Source organism: Thamnophis elegans, chromosome 14, assembly GCF_009769535.1.
Source record: "Thamnophis elegans isolate rThaEle1 chromosome 14, rThaEle1.pri, whole genome shotgun sequence".
Lineage (NCBI taxonomy): Eukaryota > Metazoa > Chordata > Lepidosauria > Squamata > Colubridae > Thamnophis > Thamnophis elegans.
Genome location: NC_045554.1, coordinates 726065 through 731861, shown reverse-complemented (window position 1 = coordinate 731861; position 5797 = coordinate 726065). Strand labels below are relative to the sequence as shown.

Here is a 5797-nt window from a genome sequence, read left to right as displayed (position 1 = left end):
AAATTAAAAACTACCTTTTACTTATTTATTAGCCTTCAAAACTCAAATTTCTGCCCACACGTTTCATCCGTAGAACGGCCTGAAGAACACTCTTGCTCAAGTAGATCATGCCCTTCACATCTGAAAACATTTGTCTGGATTTAGCCTGTTTCGTTCTGGCTAGTCGGACGGGGCCCTTGAGGCCATGATTTCCAACCCCCTTCTTAGTGCAGAAAGACAAAGCATCCTTGATGGGAGGAGGAGAGAAGCCCACCAGATCTTCAGGTCTCTGGCTGCCTCTGAAATCGTTCATAAGCTAGACATCTTCTTCTAGTATTCTGTGGGTGATTGGCTTCCTGTCTTTGTTCCATACATCACAACAACAGGCCTTGATTCCTCCAAGTTCTTCAAATGCTTTGAAGGTCTGGACCATAGTCTTAGGAAAGAAATCTGCATCTTGGGGAATGACAGCTGCCAATCAATTGATGGTTGAACCTTTCTCCAAAGAACTGAAGGATGTGGGCGGACTTGTGTGTCTCCAGATCAATTGCGACTTCATCGGCTCCCTCAACGGCATCGACATGACCCGGAAGCCCAGGATCTTTATGAGTTTCCTTTCGTCAGTAAAGAGGGTGTCTGCAAAATTCAAATCATTGTTGCTTTATTGCTCAGAATAATTTGATATTCAGACGAAGCAAATAAAAATCTGGCTCTCTTAAAGGCTTTGCGCACAAGGTTGAGACACCCAGCATTAATCTCGGGAAATTAAGAGGTATTAAAATGTGACTTAATTGCACATGATGTACCACATTGTTTTATTTAAAAAAATGAGTAGCAGAGTGGAATAGGGGTTATTCATCATGTGTTCATGCTGTGACTAAATGATTCAGAGCAGCCTTGGAAAAGGGGCTTCATCATTTTATAATCCTTCAGAACATCACAGAGGGGGGGAGACATGCATTTCTGCAGCCTTGCATTTCCACAATAAAAAACCAAAACTGACTGAAAGCAACCATGAATCCAGGCGCCGCAATGACCTTTCTTAGGTCTCTCCCTGAAATCTACTCCAGGTCTCCCCTCCAAGAGGGTCCTGGTCTTTTCCCTTGATCGGGAAACCCATCCTCATGCGTGTAGTCTATACAAGCCATCCACGTAGTGTCAAAGATCAAGTTTGTGAGCTGTGTCCTTCAACTCCCTTCCCACCCACAAAGTTGGGCCATATCAATGACACTTGGAAATTATTCTCAGCAAAAAAGGAAGACTACCGGACTACTGCAACGTGCTCTACATGGGGCAGCCCTTGAAGAGCATTCGGAGACTTCAGCTTGTCCAGAATGCAGCCGCGCGAGCGATCGTGGGTGCACCTCGGTTCACCCACGTAACACCTATCCTCCGCGAGCTGCACTGGCTGCCTATTGGTCTTCGGATACGCTTCAAGGCGCTAGTTGTCACTTATAAAGCCCTTCATGGTATTGGACCTGGGTACTTGAGAGACCGCCTGCTGCCAATCACCTCCAATTACCTCCAATAGACCGATCAGATCCCACAGATTAGGCCTCCTCCGAATTCCATCCGCCGGCCAATGCCGACTGGCGACTACCCGGAGGAGGGCCTTCTCTGTGGCTGCTCCGACCCTCTGGAACGAGCTCCCCGTGGAGATTCGAACCCTCACCACCCTCCAGGCCTTCTGCAAAGCCCTTAAAACCTGGCTGTTCCAACAGGCCTGGGGCTAAAGAGCTTTTGTCCCCCCTCGAATGGTATGGTTGTTGTGTTGTTTTAAATTGTGTACTGTTTGTTTGTCTTTTTTATCCCCTGTTTGTACCTCCTTTCCCTTGACTGAGTTGTGAGCTGCCCTGAGTCCCCTTCGGGGAAAAGGGCGGCATATAAATGAAATAAATCCTAATCCTAAGAAGAAGAAGAAAAGGCCTTTATATGATTCTCAAGGAAGGGAGAAAAGGGAGAGTAAATACAGAGGAACAGGCTTGGTTGAAAAAAAGGAAAGTTTTCCTGAGGCCTCTCTCAATTTCCCTCTAATCGCCTGAGCCTGAAAAAACCAGTCTGGATGCTTGAGAGAGGATTCTGCCCAGGTCATCCCTGGCTTCATCCCGCAGCCCTGGGGTTTTTTGGCTTGGACATCCCTCAAGATGGAACCTGCCAGACAACCCCAATTAAGCCCTTTGCAACTCTTGGGTCCTTCTCCTCCTCCGCCTCGAATTATTATCCCTTCGGGCAAAGTGTTTGTAATTCTCTTCCTCTAATTACTTACGGAAGGTTTGCCAATGCAAATGTTAATAAGGGATATTAAACTGACCTGAAGCTTTATTAGCATTAAGTGGGGATATTTATATTTGGATCACAACAAGTGGCCTCCGGAGGAAGGAAGAGCCGCTTTGGGAAGTCTTCAACCTGCCAAAGGTTGGCCGCAGCCTTCTGCACCCCGCTTCCAATGTCGGAAGTGTTTGCCCCCTAAAAGGTTACCTTGCGGGGCTGAGCAAATCCTCCCTGTCACCTGGCTGAGGGCCTTTCTCAGAAGTTCCTGATTTCCAAGAAGCCCAGCATGGGGGCTGAAGCTCCCGGTTGCCTGGACACTCTTGTTCCTCTGCTTACCTCTCCACACAAGCAATGGTTCATGACCAGGAGATCCACCGGTTCCTCTGAGGGAAGGCTCGCCTGTCTTGTGGCCCTCCTCAGCGGGGGATCTCTGAGAAAAAGACATAACCACGTCTGGAAATTCTTCTTTGTCACCACTGAAGAGACTCAGGTCCTGGTTAGTGGTCTCCTGGTGGGACTTCTTGGTAGGATCACGGCAGGCACCTAATCCTGCGGGTATCAGCTCTGAATCAGCCATCCTGAAGGGCCTTGCGATGGGACAGTTGCCCGCTCTCTGCCCAGTCTCCCCTCCGGATTACCTCCGAGTTGGGAAGCGAAATGTTCCTAGTCTCCCCCAGAATCACCGCCAGAGAGTCCTTCCTTCATCCCAGGGTGGGGGGGGGAGGACCTGGAGGAAAGAGCCATGTCAATCGGTACACCAATTATGCCGCAGCCGACAAAATCCAGTGGGCCTGAACAGCTCTTTCTGCTGATGGCGCAGGCATTTAAGCCTCCTCCTTTTTTTAATTATTGCTGTTCTTTCAGCTAAATGGCTGGTAAGTACCTTAGAGCAAAATTGTGCAGGAGTGTTTTCTTTACTCTTGCTGGTGTTGTAGAAAAGCTCCTGGCTGCATTTATTTTCAAAAACTGCTTAGGCTTGTTATTGTTTTTTTTGTTGTTGTTGTTCCTGGATGCTGAATAGAAATGAAATTTCACTCCTTCGTCCGGCTCAAAATCCCTCAGTTGTGCCAACGTTTTGCAGCGAAAGGGAAAAAGAGTGGCATGTCATGAATTGCAAGCTCAATTTCACAAAACACGATTTAATTCTCTCTCTCTCTCTCTCTCTCTCTCTCTCACACACACACACACACACACACATACACACACACACACACACACACACACACACTAGCATAACCTCTGAGAACTATGCAGGAAATACGGTCCTGCACTAATAGAAAACAAGCATGCAATGCTAAATATATAAATATATGGGTTGATATGGATATGTAATTCCTTAGCAAGCCCGAAGGAGGGAAGGTTTAAATCCTAGCAAAGGAAACTATCCTCCTCCTTCCTCTTTCCAACCTTTGAGGCCCAACAAGGTTTTGTTCAGGTACTGACAGAGTTTCCAGAGAAGGATATTGAGCCTGGGGCAGCCCCAAATCAAGAAAATGCCACAGAAACCATCTTCCTACCCAACTTCCTGTGAAATACAATTCAGCATCAAGGCTCCAGGGGAGATTTTTGAAAAGCTGTGTGGGTTTTCTGTGGGTTCTCTTCTCCTCCCTCCATCTCTTCTGGAAGAAGGGAGAACAGAGCAACTCTTCGCTCCACGATTGGATCAGCTCAGTTCATGGAAGGTCTTACAACTTTGGAGTTCAAATTTCTACACTCTGGAATTAGGATAAAACACAGGTTCTCCTCTGCCCTGGTGACACGATGGCATCTCCGTTGGTCCAGGTGCGTGCCTCCTCAACCCCTGGCACGAGGAGACTTTTGATGACAACCAGACGGCGAATGATTTGTGCATTTGCAGATAGAATTTCGACAATCTTTTGTAGAACAGATTAAGTCTTCCAAGAAGGAAGATTCAGTTCCACACTTTGTAGTTCTGGTAATTATAAACCACAAAAGAGGAGTAGCAAAGGATCAAAAACCTGGAACTGACAAGGGCCTGCTATGGCATTTCTTTCCATATTTCAGATAATTAATCATGGATCTCTACCCTTGGGGATTTTCAGGAACAGGACAAACTGATTTCCATATTTTTTGAATATTTCAACCTTCTGCTCCATTCCTCTGGAGACATTCCTCCTAGAAGAAATTAACTGGGCTGAATTGCTGGGTGGGGGGAACCAGGGGCTTCGGTTGGAAGAAATGGGCCTTCCGGGGTATGAATTTTCACCTCCGTTTTTTTTTTAAAAATCTCACACTCACGAGGAAGAAGGAATATTGGAGGAAATTCACCCAGCATCTTATATCTTTTGGGCAGCTTTGGTCCTGCTTTCCCAACCTTGTTTTCAGCTTCTTCTGGATCTCACCTGGTCAGTCTTATTGTTATCTCAACATCGCCGTCTGCTTTAGCCAACGTCTACTGTGCTAGGTAAAAAACGCTGCTCCCTGAGCTCTCCTGCTATCTTGTGTCCAGTGAGAACAATCCTCAGCAAGAAAGCCAATTATCCTGACAAATTCAAGAACCCCTTAGAAGCAGCACCTTGTACTTTTTCCTCCTCCCTCCTTGTGTTGAGCTGCACACCTACCGCCGGCAAATTCTGCAGTGCGCTATAATTGTCCTGACCAATGGACTGTGCAAGACACAATGAAGTCAACAGCTTAAAACCAGGATACAGAATTGCTCGTTCTGTTGCAAAGATTGTAGAAGGAAAATTCTTCCCCCGGTTCTTAACTGTGTTGATTTTCTGTTAAATTCATCCTGCTTCTGCTCGTCTTAAGTGCAAGGAAACATTAGCATTCAGATGCCGGATCTGCCGTTGACCTCCACAGATAGTTGAAAGGAAAGCATTTATTTGTATAAAATGACTTTTAAAATGAAGAAGGGGAAAGACCATCAAGCCGTGGATATTTTCTTGTTTGCGTTTTATTTATTTCTAAAGCCCAGATCCATAAATCATCGTTAGGTTCCGTGTGCAGGGACCATGCTAATCTTCTCGGTATTGTTCCAATTTTAGTCTGTGTGCTAATATAAATGAAGTTCCTTTGCAGTGAATTAGTCATCACCGGAGCTTTGAGTTGTGTGCAATTATTACATGTTTTTAAAAGAACTAAAAGCAGAGATTGAAAATAAGTGGGCATCTCTCCAAGAGGAAGATTATAAAATAGGATGGGGGGGGCGGTATGTTGAGTGCATGGGATTGCTTGAGATGATATGAATGATCTCACTTTTTATTAGTATATAGTTGTATTGGTGCTTTTAATTTTCTCAGTGAGGACTACTGTTTAATTTACTTTTGTTCACATCTTTTTTGTATTTGTCCTACACTCCCTTTCCCCTTTGATTGTAAGCCGCCCTGAGTCCCCTCAGGGAAAAGGGCGGCCTATAAATGTGCAATAAATACAAAAATACAAAATCCAAGGCTGGACACTTTTCAGCTGCCTCGTACATGATCATCTATGTTAGGCATCGGAGAACGCTGTTAGAAATCTTCATATACTACATGCATGTCAGGAATTGAATTTTAAAGAGGAGTAATGGGAAAGCAACATC

General features: G+C 45.5%; 1 non-coding gene across 1 annotated transcript; it reads right to left on the bottom strand.

The window, feature by feature from the left end:
* Positions 1 to 5182: 5182 nt before the first annotated feature.
* Positions 5183 to 5287, bottom strand: LOC116518193. Its single transcript, XR_004256518.1, has one exon. It is a non-coding gene; the product is annotated as a U6 spliceosomal RNA (small nuclear RNA).
* Positions 5288 to 5797: the final 510 nt, after the last annotated feature.